At 40.4% G+C, this 16,428-nt stretch overlaps 1 long non-coding RNA gene across 1 annotated transcript; it reads right to left on the bottom strand.

The window, feature by feature from the left end:
* Window positions 1–930: 930 nt before the first annotated feature.
* On the bottom strand, window positions 931–5,658 carry LOC117298715. Its single transcript, XR_004519985.1, has 4 exons — window positions 5,455–5,658; window positions 4,614–4,754; window positions 3,683–3,811; window positions 931–2,282 (listed from the first exon to the last, which is right to left on the bottom strand). It is a non-coding gene; the product is annotated as an uncharacterized LOC117298715 (long non-coding RNA).
* Window positions 5,659–16,428: the final 10,770 nt, after the last annotated feature.

The following is a 16,428-nucleotide window of genomic DNA, read 5'->3' as shown; positions in this document are numbered from 1 at the left end:
CTTTGTGGCGAATGTTGCTAAGTTTGAGCGATTGTTTAAATAGTTCCGTTCGTAAGCTCATTCGCTAGCATATTACCCCAAGTGTGAGAGTAGCATCAAGCCCGATTCATACTTCCTGCGAATGCGAATGGGAAGCGAATTTGACGTAAATGTGACGTCACAACCCTCCTTTCGCAGCGATATTTGCAAGTGAGTTGCCCAAAGTTGAACTGCTGCGAATTATTCGTTGCGAATTTGTGAGGTCAACATTCGTATCGCATTCGCATTCGTAGGAAGTATGAACCGGGCTTTAGGCTGCCATGCGATTTCCAGATGTTCGACATTGGCTCTCTTAATATTTAATTTATGCATGAGGTACGTCACAATGCTAACTCAAAACGAGGCGATGGGCGCAGCCACTGTAAGTGATGGGGGACGTGCGCCCATAGCCTCATTTTGGGTAAGACTTATGACGTCATGCATAAGTATTAAGAGAGGCGTATAGTTCCTTCTCACTATACCACCATTTCATTGTTAGGTGATCTGCAGAACTCTACCGTATATGAAAATGAAATCATTATTGCCCAAACTGAGTTTAGAGTGTTTGGCTCGTTAAAGGCACACTATTGTCAATTACTCAAAATAATTATTAACATAAAACCTTACTCGGTAACGACAGTAATGGAGAGCTGTACAGTGTGTAAAAAAAACATTGTGAGAAACAGCTCGCTCTGAAGCAGTTTTTGAGGAAGAGGTAATTTCTCTCTAAACTATTTGAATTTGATTTCGAAACCCAGAATTTGATTTATAGGTCTCTTAACAAAGAAGGGCATTTTTTTTCTTCCACTATTCTCTCGCAACGACGACCAATACTGAGCTCAATTTTTCACAGGTTTGTTAGTTTATGCATTATGTTGAGATCCACCAAGTGAGAAGACTGGTCTTTGACAATTATTATAACCAATAGTGTCCAATGTCTTTAATATTGATAACATTGATAACGTCATTACTCTCAAATTGTTACGTACACATCGTTTGTCTCTTTTCTAAATTGTGGCCTATAAATACCTTTATCACGCTGTCACTATCTTGGTCAAGTTCCCTGTTTCCAATAACAGTAATTAATGCTAACATTCATTGCGCATGGCACCAGACTATTATTTCGTCCAGCCTCAGTTTGATTACCGTAATGAGTTGGAATGAAGTAAAATCAAGATGACCACACACCGTGATAGAGGTCTATAGGCGTCGGTATTTTATTGAAACAAGTTCGACAGAGCAACAAGCCGCCGTCAAAGCTTCAAAAAGTACCGGATGCACCCCAAGGAGAAAACAAAACAACGATGTCACTAATTGTTTGTTTGAGCATTGAGGGCCTCCGAAAGGGGGTTCAACAACGGCCGAATAGTGACCTGGGGTTGTTGACTTCCAACTTGATAACATAACTTGGATGATATGCATAAAGGCCCTTAAAAACTGGTCCTAGTTGCTGAGAGGTATTAGGGACATTTTTCAAGATTGATGCTCGGACGTTTGGAAAAATTACACTGGTGTAGGGGTGTATTGATGCAGGCTCGAGAATAATGAATAATCCCCTCTACTGTAAAAAGCTGTCAGACTTCTAAGTATTTTTCGTGTTTTTGAATATTAAGCATTGTACATTGTATTCTATGGGAGTTCATTAAATGGGGTGCACCCTTCAACCTAATTCCGGAAACTGTCGACCCCCTCGGACCGTCCATATGGCAAAAGAGCCCAACTAAAAAAAAATCAATTTTGAGAAAATCATGCAAACACGGAGATATGTTCTTTTGCCATAAAATTAGATGAAATTTTTAAAAGAGGTTGTGATAGAACAAGTTATATTCACAAACAAACATAGTACGCATTTCAAACATTAAAATAATAAAGCCCTCGATTCCACCAGAAATTATCTTAATATTTAAGAAACAAAAATGTCTGAGTTATGCTGTTTTACCATGGTCGCCCTGTTATCTTGTTCAAACCAGGGCCTCTGTTGAGTTTCCGCAATGCATTCCCGTATAGGCTAGGCCCATTGTTTCTCATGTTTCGTATCCCGGTGTTCTCATCAGGTTGTTGAAAAGAAAACTTAATAATTAGATTTTGAAAGTCTTTAAAATAATAAAAGTCAAAAACATTTCCTGTGTGATGCGTCAATGTCGCCAACAGACTGTGCAGGGTCAAGGGTTGAACTCGGCAGCTAGCTGGTTTAATGGCGCACACCATGTGGCACTAAGAGATAAGACTTTGCCATAATACAGGACATTGATCACCAACCAAACCTGCATCAAAAACAGACCAGAATCTTAATCAGAAAAGAAAGGTGATTAAGATCTGCAACGTCCATAAATGTTTATGTTCGAAATACAAATTGTTCCGTGGCCGCAGTTTTTGTCATCACATAATTATTTACTTTTCTGTTACGTCTTGTGTTGAGTTAACCCCCACCCCTTGCCCAAAAGATAACGGAAAAGCTGAGTGAGAAATTAAAAGAGAATACATTTATTTTCCTACATTTATTTTTTCAGACCCTTATAATAAAACGTGCATCGGACCTCAACACAATGAACGCTTGAAATCTAAATTGCGAATTTACTAATATTGAAGATTCGGGACAACAAAGAGTAATTTGAACTTCTAGTGCTCATACATCCAGGTACACAAGCCGAACTTCCATAACGCATCAGAGAGTATTAATTTCGAAATTAAATCGGTTCCCTGAGCAGGCCCAAGACCCCCGGGCCCAGGTTGTGTTGTTTTGTTTGCTTTTGTTGTTGTTCTTGTTGCTGTTGTTGTTGTTGTTTGGTGGTTTGTTTTTTAGAACAGAATTTAGGATAAAACTGCTGCTTTTGCTCAAAAGATGTTTAGAATGCACCAAAAGCATTGCATGCCGCTCACACACTATGAGGAATCGCCAAGGGTCCACCTTTGTTAATGCGTTGATGTTGACATTTTTTATAGAAAATGAATAATAAATTGGCTAAAGGCACTGGACATGATTGGTATTTATTACTAAAAAAAATTGTTGACATCAGAGCTTACTTGGTAACGAGCAATGGAGAGTTGTTGATAGAACAATACATTGTGAGAAACGGCTCCCTCTGAAGTCACGTCGTCTTTGAGAAAGAGGTAATTTTTCACTCGTATAATAAAAGACTTCATGCCTGAAGCCTTTTATTACAATTATAGGCATCTGAAGGTACACAATTTTGTGCAACAAGTGTGTTTTTTCTTTTACTACTCTCTTGCATCTTCGATGACCAACCGAGTCAAAATGTTCACAGGTTAATGTATGCATCATGTTAGGTTAATACACCAAGTGAGAATACTGGTCTTTGACAATTACCAACCATGTCCAAGAACCTTTTTAAAATACGCAAATAAAGCATAATGACACACCAGAAAGGTTCAGGCCTATAGGCAATGTTATTTCCTTTGCATCAAAACTGCCACTGTCGTGTTACTTTTAAGGACTTTGTTTTTCTAAATCGATTTAAAAAAGGGAATCCTTGAAAAAAAATCGGAATTTGTTTGAGAATGATGGCTAAACTGTATTCTATAGGGAACAAAATCACTGCAGTGCCTTTTGTACACCAATGCATTGGAAGTTATTGTTGTTGAAACGAACGGAGGCACGATAGATGGGGCTCAGATAAATCAAGTGAAATTTAAAAGTTTTCACCTTATTTGTTAGGTTCCGCGGCCTCGTTGGTGTTGGTGGTGTCACAGTCACGTGTCTCTCTCTTACGGAGACGTACTTCCGCTTCACGTCTCAGGTATGAAACCCAAGATGCCCATGGAATGACTCCACCTATATAGACGCAATAACACATAATCAGAATCTGTTTGAATGGGTGCTAGATAACACGAACCCCTTAAAGTCACCTGGAAGTGGTATTTTGTCAAAATAAAGCTTTTGTCACTTATATTAAATGTGTTTTGATGTGTGGAATGTGAATAAACAGTTAACTAAGGTTCTACAAAATTAGTTGTTATCTTATTTACAAATTTAAGAGTATACCCCGACCCGAGAGGGTGCTGTTCGTGACGTCAATCGAGGCGCGATATTTGAAGATAAAATGCTGCACAGCGCTAAAAAAGACGTCGGACCGGACCACACGGCACTATTGCTCCCTCTGAGTCTGACCAGCCATGCAGACTCTTTAGTTGTTTTGCTGCATCCATCAGCAATACACTTGGTCGGCATTGCCGGAAAAAATGCAAGAAAAATTTCTTTTTCGAAACGTACAAACTCACGGCTTGGACTTGCATGTACTTTGCACGAGTGTTTACTCTACGCATCAAGGCAAAGTCTGTTGCCTCGATTGGCGTCACAAAAGGGGTAGGCGGAGTCAACCCCTTAAATAACTTTATCTATAATTTAAACAATAAAATTGTTACCAAATATATATACTCTTATGTTTGGAAAAATAAAAAAATTATTTCCAGGTGACTTTAAAAACAAACATTTAGATTAAAGAGGGCGCTTTGAAAAAAGCGGGTGTTGTCAAGGTTTAACTAGAACGATGTTTGAATACCAGCCTACGATTGATAATACATGGAGGAAGGAAATAGTTTCTTCCTCCATGATAAATACTAGTCCGTGTTCTTACTTTGAGCTACTTCACCCTCTGCAGTTACTGAGTGCTCCTGAAACCCAACCAACATCATCAACACCACCACACTAACCACTATCAAACGTGTTCGTGATGCCATTGTATTTTCAAGGTTTCTTCTTCAGCTACAGGCGTATTCTGTGAAGTTACAGTGATAAAAGAAGAAAGATTGTTTATTTTTTACAATTAATGCTAACGTTGGAAATATTTGCAAAATCAAAACCCATCAAAACTTGTAACGTTGATGTTTGCCCGTATACAAGGCAATGGATTAGGTGCAGCAAGATCAACCCAAACGCCGTGGCTCTCGTACGTTAAGACTTGCAGAGCAGCACTCTTTGTAAAAGACAAATCGTCTTCTCATACTCTGGCTAAGCTCATAATAAGACGCATACAAACTGTTAAAGTCACCTGGAAATATAATTTTTTTTTCTTTCAAACATAAGAGTATATGCTTACGAACAATAACACAATTTGTTTCTGTCTAGTCTCTTGTTCTTCTCCTTTACTCAAAAAAACAAACGAGGCTCAAATTGAAAAAAGAACTGAATATTATGTGCAATTAGAACTGCAACTTTTGCACACACTTCAAAACAATTTAAGCGCTCAACGATTAAATGCACTGGACACTATTGCCAATTGGTCAAAATAATTGTAAGCATAAACAGCACTCAAAATATTGTGCAACAATGGGAGTTTTTTTTTACATTATTTTTTTGCAACTTCGATGACGATTGAGCCAAAATGTTCACAGATTTGTTATTGTATGCATGTTTGAACACAAGTGCGAATATTGGTCTTTTTACATTGCCAAAGCTGCCAAGTGTATTTAACTTACCGGGTTACTGAAATAGGACGACAGGAAATCCAGCCAAACTTGTTGAGCTTGAAAATCAGTTTCTCGACTGAATTTACAGGTTGTTTAGACGAAACTGAGCAAATGAGTTTAATTGAAAGCACTTTGTATTTGTCGCGGTGTTAGCTGCGCATGCAGGCACCGGGTGGTTGTTATGTATGATGCTATTGTTTCATTGATTGCTACGACCATGGAACGACCCACATAATAGACACAAATATGCTACCAGGACTCTTTACTTTTGCGTGTGTTTTATCTTCATGGTTTCATAAAGCACTTTTGAAACTGGAGGTCAAGAGTTGGCGTCATATGCATCGAATGGTACTAATAAGACAGTAGAAAATGATTAGAAAATACACCTTCATTAAAACAAGTGGTCTGCGGTGTATTGTATTTTGGTGTGAAGCCAGAATATTATGTGATCACTAACTTAAGAGCATTCAAAATCCTGCATCCAGGTATTTAACAAGTAGGGCAGCTCTTTTCAGTTAGAAGTCTTCCGAATTCCGAAAATTCTACTCCACGGTATATATAGTAGAATACTCTCTTAAGTAAAAGAGTGAACATTTCACTCTGTTGTCCGAGTGGTGTAAGTTTCGCTCTTTTGAGAGTGAAAGTCAATCTGTGTCACTCTTACTGAGTGAAATTTGAACGAACTTCACTCTAAATGGAGTTGAAATTTCCCGTCTTCCACTCTATAGAAGGAGTTGTCCGCCACATTGCTCTTTGCAAGAGTGTAATGGCGGACAAAACGAGTGGTTTTTCAAAAAAGTTCTCAAAAGAACATTATCTACCTGGCAAGTATATGCACTCATGACTCTTAACCGCAATATTCAATATTTTTCAAATTTATTTTGAACCATTTCAATGTATTGTCTAGTAAACAGAGTGTGTAATAAAATCAAAGAACCCAACGGCTCTAAAGTAGTTCACTATTCAGATTTAAATGGCGACGTGACTTGTGTATCTATCTTTCCTCCTTCATAACCTGACAATGTAAGCACAACTCTGTTTACAGTATTAATTCAGCTTTGTTTTTGTTTTTTTAAGACTTTGATGTCTGTTTTGGTTTACTTTTTGGTAGGCTTTGGTTATTACTTGTTTTTTTTTTTTTTTTTTTACTTAAGCCGGAAATTGGTTTGTTATTACCCGGACACTCGTGTGTTTTAACAACAGACGAATAATATTGTTTGTGTTCTGGTTTCGATCCAAATGGAGCTGCCAAGATTCAATAAGTGTAAAGTGGTAAACATGTCTATTGAAACACAGATTGAATGGTGAGAAGCACCATGCCGGTTATGGCGTCGTGTTTTCACTTATAAATTAAAAGTGTAATAATGTAATCCTCAAAAATGCTGAAAACAACATTTCAATCCTTAGTTTACAATTATTAAAATATGTTCACTCTGTTAAAAAAAATGTGTCCGCAAATGAATTGACAATGGTTTCCGGACCTAGTCGTTGCAATCATACCGTGGAAAGGGAAAGAAAACCAAACTCCTGATCTTATCGGCACGCTCTTGGATGTACTGGGGTTTTTCTTCGGCTTCTTCCGCATTTTCTATGTAGACGTCGTCGCCATCGGACGCAGGGAACCGGAGCTCATAAAGGACACATAATAATGAAGCCAATTTATCTAGCATCGCAGCTCTTCTTTATTGCTGTTTGTTTCGCACGGTGTTGGGGCCTTTCAACAACAGGTAGGGGTAGGGTGGAGTGTAGTTTATGACAATTAAAATAACTCGATCATGTCTCAAGCAAAAAGAAATGAGCAAACATACATCCACAGTAGTGGTAATTTTTGTGAAGGGCATATAAGTTAACATTTTGTTCAACTTGTTCTGTATTTTTAATAAGAACCCTAAATCTGCTGGAATGATTGACTTCTTTATTTTTATGAGCTGTCGCAATCATTTATATGGCTACGATCTTGACTGACATAGCCTGCTGCCAGGGGCGTAGACATGTGGGGACTCTTTGCCCGACATTATATATAAAAAATAAATACAAACATTACAGACCTACTTTCTATTCTAGGGTAAGAAGGTTATTTTGCTTTCTCTGTCCTATTTTGGGTTTTCTATCCTTGCTGTGGTCTGAAGTTTTCCCACCGTTTGCCCGAATTTAGTAGGGCTATCCCCTGTCTATATGCATGCTGCACAATCTGAACGGGAAGTTCACGGTATTAAGACGTAATAATCATCCTTCTCGGGGGGGGGGTGAATATTTCTGTATGTGTTTATGTTTCTCGTAACCTTTACAACGATTTCGACTTTCAGATAATACACTGGACTGTTTTTGCAATTAAGTTATTTGATTTGACTTTGCTGCAGCGGACTTCCTGCTTGTGGCAGATTACGGCAATTCGACCATCTACGTAGGGAGTCTTGTTGATTTTGATCTTAGCCCTCTACCTCTAAATAACGTTAAAGGCCCGGTTGCTGTTGAGTATGACCCTATTAATAAGATGGTTTACTGGACTCAATCGGACAAACCAAGAATCAAACGGGCTAGACTGGATGGGTCTCTGCAACAAACACTGGTTGCCGAAAATCTATCCGGTAAGTTGAATATCTGATGTTTCCATTATTACTTCTTGTGCCAGTCACTTCATTGTGGAAGATGCAGTCATTTTCATGGGGGCGGGGGGGGGGGGGCAAGCAAGGAAAACCAGGGGCAAAGACGTATATCAATAGGTCATTTCAACTTGGTTTCGGGTGGTCCTCCAATGTTTAACCCAAGGGGGGTGTCTGGCGGGCCCAATGCAGTAATGCTCTAAATGTAACATTTATTTGTTCATGTACTCGAATATTGATACCTCGTTTCTTTAAACCAAAGTTCGCTGGACTGCCTCTCGGGCAATCTCGGTAGTCTAGTTGGTAAGACACTGCTCTAGAATTACATGGGTCGTGGGTTCGAATCCCACTCGTGTAATATGCCTGTGATATTTTTTTTCCACACGATTCGGGGAAGTACTGAGTAAACTGTGCAACACAGGTTAAAACAAAACTAAAAATTTTGAATTGTGTTCCGTTTATGACGTCAATGCAGGTCCCGAAGGTGTAGCCCTTGACCCACAGGAACAGCTGATGTTCTGGACGGATACCAGTCCCAATAGTAGGATCGAACGATCATTAACTGATGGATCAGAGAGACGGGTTATTGTATGGCAGGGTGTAACACATCCCCGTGACATAGTTGCTGACAGCCTTGGAAGGTACCGTAATCACAAACATACTTCATTAATAAGAACCTCGTTGGTTGCAACAAAAAGCTATACGAAGCCACAACTATTATTATTATTATTAGTATTATTATTATTATTATTATTATTATTTCATTTTATCACAGCATGCAAAAGAAAGATCTCATTTTCCTTTGTGCCGGTAACTCCTCGAGCCGGGCTACGTCCCGTAGCCTTAGATTTCAAGGGTCTTTCTCAGGATCCTCGCTGTTCCCAAAAGCGCTGCCTTCTGTAACAGATCTACCCTCACATTTGTCCCTATTTCATCTAGATGTTTCCCCGGTGCTTTGGGAATGGTGCCAAGTGCTCCAACCACCACGGGGACTACTTTTACCTTTACCTGCCAAATCTTACGAAGTTCCCTGGCCAGGTCCTGGTACTTCTCGATCTTTTCCATCTCCTTCGAAGCTACCCTTATATCACCTGGCACAGCTATGTCAATGAGATGACACATCTTCTTCGTCTTATCTAATAGCACAACATCCGGACGCCTATGTTGTATAACATGATCGGTCTGAATGTTAAAGTCCCATAGGATCTTGACCTGGTCGTTCTCTACAACTTTCTCCGGAACATGGTCGTACCATTTCGCAAGCACTTTGACACCATACTTCTTACACAGATCCCAGTGAATCACCTTGGCCAGCTTGTCATGTCTTCCTTTGTACTCCGTCTGGGCCATCTTACTGCATTCGCTAACAATATGAAATACAGTCTCCTCTGCTTTATTGCACATTCTACACATAGGAGAGACGTTTGCTTTCTCTATCCTTGCCTTCATTACATTTGTCCTTAGAGACTGGTCTTGCGCCGCAGTAATCAAGCCCTCTGTTTCCTTCTTTAGTTCTCCACTCTTTAACCAATTCCATGACTTGCTGCTGGCCACTTCCTCAGTACACCTCAAGAACCGGCCATGAAGTGGTTTGTTCCTCCAATCTTGATGTCTTTCCTCCTTCCTTTCCCTCTTGTACTCTTTCGGCCCAACTTCCAACAAGCTCTCCTCGGTCCTCCTGACATGACAATGCAAGCTTCTGCGCTCGATGTTAACACTGTCCGCCACGCTAAGCAACCCCCTTCCACCCTCTGACCTCGGAAGATAGAGTCTACTAACATTTGACCGCGGGTGTAGCATGCCATGCATGGTCATTAGTTTTCTTGTCCTGTCAGTGACATCCAGATCTTCCTTAGTCCACTCGACAATACCCGCACTGTACCTCATCAAAGACACGGCCCATGTGTTAATCGCCTTAATCATGTTCCCCCCGTTTAGTTTAGACTTCAAACATTTCTTTACACGCCTGATGTATTCTGCCTTCAGCCTTACCTTTGATTCCTTGTGAAGGACATGGTCCGATTCAAGTACACCAAGATACCGATAACTCTCCTCCTCACCCAAAGCCCTCAACTGTGCACCATCTGGCAGAGCAATGCCATCGGAATGTACCATCTTCCCCCTCTTCATGGTCATTGAAGCACATTTCTCCAGACCGAACTGCATCCCAATGTCATCACTGAAAATCCTGACGGTCTGCACCAAAGAGTCGATCTCGGCCTCATTCTTCGCAAACAACTTCAAATCGTCCATAAAAAGCAGATGGTTGATCTTACATCCGTCCTTCTTCATTACATAACCTGCACTCACCTTCCTTAGAATCATCGACAGGGGCATCAGTGCAAGAACAAACAGCAGCGGAGACAGAGAGTCACCTTGGAAAATACCTCTTCTTATGCATACCTTGCCCAGATTATCATCGTTGGCTGTCAGATTTGTTCGCCACATCTTCATGCTCTCACCTAAAAGACGTTTTACTGCATCAGCCACTCCAACCATATCCAGACATTCCATTATCCATGTGTGCGATACCATGTCATACGCCTTCTTGTAGTCAATCCACGCCATTGCCAAATTAGTCTTTCTGCTCCTGCAGTCCTTCAGTACAGCCTTATCGATGATAAGTTGATCCTTCGTACCTCTGGACCGCTTCTTACAGCCTTTCTGCTCCTCCGGAAACAACTGCTGGTCATCCATATGGCGATATAGGTCTTCTGCAATCATACTGGTCAAGAGTTTATACATCACAGGTAAGCACGTGATTGGTCTATAATTACTGGCAATGTTACCTTTCTTGACATCCTTCATGATCAGCACTGTTTTTGCCTCAGTCATCCAAGATGGGACCTTACCCTGTACTAGACAGTCTTGCAATTGTAGGGCCATTCGCTCATGCAAACTACGGAAGTTCTTCAACCAGTACCCATGCACATGGTCCATACCCGGGGCTTTCCAATTTGGCACCTTCTTTATCTGACTCTTAACCTTGTCCACGTCAATCTGGAACCCTTCTTGCTGTTGTACCCCTCTCAATTCATCTTTCACATCTGTTAGCCATTCCGCTTGTCGGTTGTGTTTTACTGGTTTGTCCCAAATACCACCCCAGAAAGTTTTTGCCTCTGTTGGTCTCGGGCCCGCTTGCGTGCTGTCAGCCTTCCCATCCAATGGGAGACTTTCTGGGACGATAGAGGGCAGCAGACTTACCGGGTAAATCCATTGTTCTCAGAATTATGCGCATGTTCAGAACTACGTAAACAATGGGAATTTACCCGGTATGTCTGCTGCCGCCTAGCGTTGGAAAGTCTCCTATTCCTTAAACAACTGACGCTGATTGGTGTTAAATAATATATTCTGGTGAAATTGCCTAACCCTGTCGTCATACCTCTTCACTTTTGCAGCCTTAGCCTTAACCCTTTGCTTAATCTCCTCTATTACAACACTCACACCCTTACGTTTGACGTTGTACTTTGTCATAATTGTATTCCTTAAGTCTGAACTATTCAATAAACCCTTATTCATTTGTTCTATTCTACTGAGATCTCTTCGCAAATCTTTAACTTGACCCTCCAGCCGACGTTTCCACCATGGTGTACTGTTCCCTTGTTGAGACACCTCTACCCCTAACTTTTCCCCTACTACAACTGCCCCTGCAAAAATAAGACTGTTAGTTTCCGATAAATTATCCGTACTTACCGACCCAAGGACTTTACTTACCACGGCTGACATTTCTGTCAGCCTTTTCCTTGGGACCCGGCGCAAAGCTGGAATACTCCACCCGTTTGACCCCTTCGCCGCTTCCATCATCACCTCTTGAAGCCTAGCCTTAATCTGCACTTCCTCCTCCGTGAATTCTACGCCCTCCTCATCGTCGATGCCATCATCATGCTGACCATTTCGCAACCCTGGCTGGTTCACCTCATCTTCACTCTGTGAGCTAGCAGCAGCCGCCTCCTCCGGTATTTGGTGGTTAACAATATCTGTTCCATCACTTTCAGCTTGTACTATCCTCCTCATCTCCTCAATTTCCACATTGGTTAACCACTGGTTCCGTTTGATAGTACTTATCTGGTCTGCAAGACGCTGCTCACTAATCTCAAACATTCCTTTATCTTGCCATAGGCTTATCATTCTCCTTCTGTATCCTCTCTTGTCCGGTTCACTCTTAATATAACAGTCCATCGCAATTTTGTTATCGTTCTTACTCCATTTTCTCCTGGTTCCACCACGAATCCCGTTGTGAGCAGTTTGGATACGATCTGGTAGCACCTGCTCAGGCATACCAACCAGATCGGGTGAAGGACTTCCTCTCTGGGAGTTTGTCACTCTTTCACCGTTGAATTGATGCTCCATAGCACTCATTATTAACATCACAAAATTGTGAGAAAGTTTATAGTTTCAGGGAGAATCACATACAGCAACGCTGTAGAATATCCAACCCTACGAAGACTTAACACTGGTTGTAATCAAGATGTTCCAAAGGACGCGGATGATGCGCGCGTCCGTTCACTGATTCAATGCACACGGTGCGGTATACGTTGTAGAAAGTTTTCCGAATAAGAAAAAAATCCAACCTTTTTCCACCAAAAATAGCAACAAGGTGTTAACTAGTTGCCTTCAAACTTACCCTGCGGTGTCTACCAAGTAGTACCAACAAGGAGTTAACTTTTGGTGCAAAACAAACAGCGGGAAACAATATTTATCTCCTATAGAATCGAGAGCCGATCTGAAGCAGTGTTCCTTGTCTCGTCGCCATTTATTATTATTATTATTATTATTATTATTATTATTATTATTATTATTATTATTATTATTATTATTATTATTATTATTATTATTATTATTATTATTATTATTATTATTATTATTATTATTATTATTATTATTATTATTATTATTATTATTATTATTATTATTATTATTATTATTATTATTATATTATTATTATTATTATTATTATTATTATTATTATTATTATTATTATTATTATTATTATTATTATTATTATTATTATTATTATTATTATTATTATTATTATTATTATTATTATTATTATTATTATTATTATTATTATTATTATTATTATTATTATTATTTCATTTTATCACAGCATGCAAAAGAAAGATCTCATTTTCCTTTGTGCCGGTAACTCCTCGAGCCGGGCTACGTCCCGTAGCCTTAGATCTCAAGGGTCTTTCTCAGGATCCTCGCTGTTCCCAAAAGCGCTGCCTTCTGTAATAGATCTACCCTTACATTTGTCCCTATTTCATCTAGATGTTTCCCCAGTGCTTTGGGAATGGTGCCAAGTGCTCCAACCACCACGGGGACTACTTTTACCTTTACCTGCCAAATCTTACGAAGTTCCCTGGCCAGGTCCTGGTACTTCTCGATCTTTTCCATCTCCTTCGAAGCTACCCTTATATCACCTGGCACCGCTATGTCAATGAGATGACACATCTTCTTCGTCTTATCTAATAGCATAACATCCGGACGCCTATGTTGTATAACATGATCGGTCTGAATGTTAAAGTCCCATAGGATCTTGACCTGGTCGTTCTCTACAACTTTCTCCGGAACATGGTCGTACCATTTCGCAAGTACTTTGACACCATACTTCTTACACAGATCCCAGTGAATCACCTTGGCCAGCTTGTCATGTCTTCCTTTGTACTCCGTCTGGGCCATCTTACTGCATTCGCTAACAATATGAAATACAGTCTCCTCTGCTTTATTGCACATTCTACACATAGGAGAGACGTTTGCTTTCTCTATCCTTGCCTTCATTACATTTGTCCTTAGAGACTGGTCTTGCGCCGCAGTAATCAAGCCCTCTGTTTCCTTCTTTAGTTCTCCACTCTTTAACCAATTCCATGACTTGCTGCTGGCCACTTCCTCAGTACACCTCAAGAACCGGCCATGAAGTGGTTTGTTCCTCCAATCTTGATGTCTTTCCTCCTTCCTTTCCCTCTTGTACTCTTTCGGCCCAACTTCGTCTGCCCTCGTGTACCTTTGTGCAACTTTCAACAAGCTCTCCTCGGTCCTCCTGACATGACAATGCAAGCTTCTGCACTCGATGTTAACACTGTCCGCCACGCTAAGCAACCCCCTTCCGCCCTCTGACCTCTGAAGATAGAGTCTACTAACATTTGACCGCGGGTGTAGCATGCGATGCATGGTCATTAGTTTTCTTGTCCTCCTGTCAGTGACATCTAGATCTTCCTTAGTCCACTCGACAATACCCGCACTGTACCTCATCAAAGACACGGCCCATGTGTTAATCGCCTTAATCATGTTCCCCCCGTTTAGTTTAGACTTCAAACATTTCTTTACACGCCTGATGTATTCTGCCTTCAGCCTTACCTTTGATTCCTTGTGAAGGACATGGTCCGATTCAAGTACACCAAGATACCGATAACTCTCCTCCTCACCCAAAGCCCTCAACTGTGCACCATCTGGCAGAGCAATGCCATCGGAATGTACCCTCTTCCCCCTCTTCATGGTCATTGAAGCACATTTCTCCAGACCGAACTGCATCCCAATGTCATCACTGAAAATCCTGACGGTCTGCACCAAAGAGTCGATCTCGGCCTCATTCTTCGCAAACAACTTCAAATCGTCCATAAAAAGCAGATGGTTGATCTTACATCCGTCCTTCTTCATTACATAACCTGCACTCACCTTCCTTAGAATCATCGACAGGGGCATCATCGCAAGAACAAACAGCAGCGGAGACAGAGAGTCACCTTGGAAAATACCTCTTCTTATGCATACCTTGCCCAGATTATCATCGTTGGCTGTCAGATTTGTTCGCCACGTCTTCATGCTCTCACCTAAAAGACGTTTTACCTTACCTTTGATTCCTTACCTTTGATTCCTTTTGATTATTATTATTATTATTATTATTATTATTATTATTATTATTATTATTATTATTATTATTATTGTTATTATTATTGTATTACTCTTAGAGTGCATGTATCTACATTAAAGACCCTGGACACTATTGGTAATTGTCAAAGACCAGTCTTCTCACTTGGTGTATCTCAACATGTGCATAAACAAACCTGTGAAATTTTGAGCTCAATCTGAGGTCTCGAAATCAAATTCGTTCAGGTTACTTTTTTTTCTCGAAAACTACGTCATTTCAGAGGGAGCCGTTTCTCACAAAGTTGTATATTATCAACCTCTCCCCGTTAATCGTAGTCAAGTGAGGTTTTATGATAATTAATTATTTTGAGTAATTACCAATAGTGTCCAGTGTCTGTAAGGCGCTTGTATACGGACAGAAATATATATTTTTTATCGACCATAGCACATTTTAAGGTTAACAATTTGCAGCTGCGGCGCATTCAGCAGCTAAGTGCCAGACACACCAGTGTCAAACCCCTTCTTTCGTAGCGAGATACGCCTCTCTTTTATGCATGACGTCATAATTCTTACCCAAAATTAGGCTATTGGCGCACGTCCCACATCACTAGCAGTGGTTGCGCCCATCGCCTCGTTTTGAGTTAGCATTGTGATGTACCTCATGCTTAAGAGGCGTATTGGGTTCTTTTACGTGCATACACAACACACACATGACCTATATACGACTTTACGTCCCATCAGAAGGTCGTGGTAATGTCTTGATTTCGGACGTAAAGTGTCACGACCAGGGCCCAATTTAACAAAACACGTTTTTAAAAGCATTCTTTTTTGCTAAAAGCGTCCCTCAGCAAAATTTATATTTCCTAAAGCTGCTCAACCGCAGTAAGCACACGAGTGTGACGTAATAATGCCAATCCATGGTGAACGTTCATTGCGCGCCTAGAAATGTTCTGCCAGCTTGATACGTGTATGCTTACGCATTTTTTCTGCTACAATAAGCACATGGTTAAAGACACTATTGGTAATTATTTGCTTAAAACCGTACTTGGTAACGATCTTGGGTGAGGTTGATCGTACAACACATTGTGAGAAACGGCTTCCTCTGGCAGTAACGTAGTTTCGAGAAAAAAAAATCCACGAATTTGATTTTGAGACCTCAGAATTAGATTTTGAGGTCTCGAAAACACACAACTTTGTGTGACAAGGGTATATTTCTTGTGTTATTTTCTCGCAACGTTGACGACCAATTGAGCTCAAATTTTCACAGGTTTGTTATTTTATGCATATGTTGAGATACACAAAGTGATGACAGTGGTCTTTGACAAATAATACCAAACGTGTCCAGGGGTCGATTTCACAAAGAGTTAGGACTCGTCTTATCTCGAGTTAGGACGAGTAACTCGTCCTAACTTAGGATCAATCTTAAGGACTGCATGCTACAGTGTAGGGTTGGGACTCGTCCTAAGTTCTAAGATTAGTCTTAAGTTAGGAAGAGTTTTGTGAAATCGACGGCAGT

Source organism: Asterias rubens, chromosome 13 (genome assembly GCF_902459465.1).
Source record: "Asterias rubens chromosome 13, eAstRub1.3, whole genome shotgun sequence".
NCBI lineage: Eukaryota > Metazoa > Echinodermata > Asteroidea > Forcipulatida > Asteriidae > Asterias > Asterias rubens.
The sequence above is the reverse complement of the archived record's forward strand: the minus strand, read 5'-3'. Positions and strand labels throughout refer to the sequence as shown.